At 34.3% G+C, this 1985-nt stretch overlaps 1 non-coding gene across 1 annotated transcript; it reads left to right on the forward strand.

Annotated features, from left to right (window-relative positions):
- Positions 1-1604: 1604 nt before the first annotated feature.
- On the forward strand, positions 1605-1768 carry LOC133757277 (U1 spliceosomal RNA). The gene has a single exon (XR_009865648.1). It is a non-coding gene; the product is annotated as a U1 spliceosomal RNA (small nuclear RNA).
- The last annotated feature ends 217 nt before the right edge of the window (positions 1769-1985 follow it).

The following is a 1985-nucleotide window of genomic DNA, read 5'->3' on the forward strand; positions in this document are numbered from 1 at the left end:
AGGAATCTATTCATTTATTCTAGGCTCCTGATTTGTTGGCGTACAGTTCTTTGTAGTAATTCCTGATATCTGTAATTTGCAATCGCAGTCTCCTTCAATTGGCCATGCAGCATTGTTATTCTGTTTGTGTTAGCCTCTCTTCTCAAAAATTTGAAAAGAAATATCTGAGGATAACTTTCGCCATTTGATTTGTTTTCTTGGTACATAGAGTCCTGCACTGTCTCATCTTTGATATCTATAGTTTTGTGTGGTTTTGTACGTAATCTCAGAGGGTATGTCCAGCACCAGTTATAACTAGAAGCAAAAATTTCTCCATCAAATTGTTAATTATTATATTAATAGTTAATCTTTAAATTCAATTTTTAAAAATTCCATTACCTTCTGTTTCTTGGTCTCTATACACACCTTCAAAGTTTACTTGCATTTTCAGCTATGTTGATGCATACAAATTTATAATTGTTGGAAATAATACATTTTGTGAAGTGACACATAGCATCTATCATTTATGCTTTTTTCACTTTTCTGATGCTCTTATATCTTTATAGAATTAGTGATTTCTGACCGTCAGTTATGCATTACACTTGGAACCTGATTTCTAGGAATTATTGAGGTCTAAAGTGGAATGCGCAATTTCTAGAGATTTGTGTTTGAGCTCAAAGAGACATAGGAGAACTATGGTCTCCAGGACCACTCTAAATTAAAAGCAAAGATTGAGTTTTTATTGACCAACAGCTAATGTGAATTATGCGTACACATCTGTGGGAGGGTCATCTCAGAGTTACAATTCCATTGGGGAAATTTTTAACTCCTGCATAAATCAGCAACAAGGCAATTTCTTTGTTTAACCTTCCATGTACAGAGGGAAGGTCAGTTTCATTTCTGTATCATCTCACAATTTAACTGCATTTACTTTGTCCTCTTTCCTCCACAGACCTTGAGGTCACATAAATAGTTGAATAAGCTCCCTAGTTTTTGCAATCGTCTTCAGAGTTAAAGGTTTCACCTCTCGTTCCCTCTGAAGACCCATGCCTTCATTGACATTTTTTGCCTGAGAGTAGATCACAAATTTGTTTTTTAAAGACATTCCGGATGTATTAAAACATATGTTACACACCCTTCTTGGATTTTTGCCTGAGAAGGGTTCCTCCAATATCCTAGTCAATAAAAATATAATCATATAATTTTTGTATCACTCTTTAAAGATATATTCAGAAAGTACAGCCTATCACATACTTGCTTCATCCCTCCATTCATCCTACACAAAAACAAACTCAAAATATATTAATAAAATATATGAAAGCTGTAAACATAGTACATAGAAGTATGAAACTACTAGGAAAAAAACTTAGAGTAAACACTTCAGGACAGTGTCATAGGCAACTATTTTTGTGTAAGACACAAAAAGCACAGACAACAATGCAAACATAGATAAATGGCTTATATCACATTAAAAATCTTCTGCACAGCAAAAATAACAGTCAATAAGATTAAGACAACTGATACAGTGGGAAAAATACTGGCAAAATTTAATATTCAGAATATATAAAGAACACAAAAATCTCAACACTGACAACAAATAATTCAATCCAGTTAAGAAATGGTAAATACTTAGCTGGCAGGGGAGATACCATGATCATGCAGGTGGTTTTCCCAGGGCAAGGCTCTTCCATTGCATTGCAGAAGTGCTGACCCTTGTGATTTTCCCAAATGTGGGAAAATCGACTGCATAATTTGTGGTAGTGGGGGACTGTGTTTGCTCTCTCCCCTATTAAAAAAAGAAGAAGAAAAGAAATGGTCAAAGTATCAGAATAGACTTTTCTCTGAAAAAAAAAATTGGCAACACATATGTGAAAAAATGTTCAATGTTATTAGTCATCAGGGAAATTCATTTCAAACTCACAGCAGGTGTCATCTCAATCCAGTTAGTATAACTATGATAAAAAGGCAAGAAATAACACATGCCAGTTTGGATGTGGAGAAAAAGA

Source organism: Lepus europaeus, chromosome 3 (genome assembly GCF_033115175.1).
Source record: "Lepus europaeus isolate LE1 chromosome 3, mLepTim1.pri, whole genome shotgun sequence".
In the NCBI taxonomy this organism is placed as follows: domain Eukaryota; kingdom Metazoa; phylum Chordata; class Mammalia; order Lagomorpha; family Leporidae; genus Lepus; species Lepus europaeus.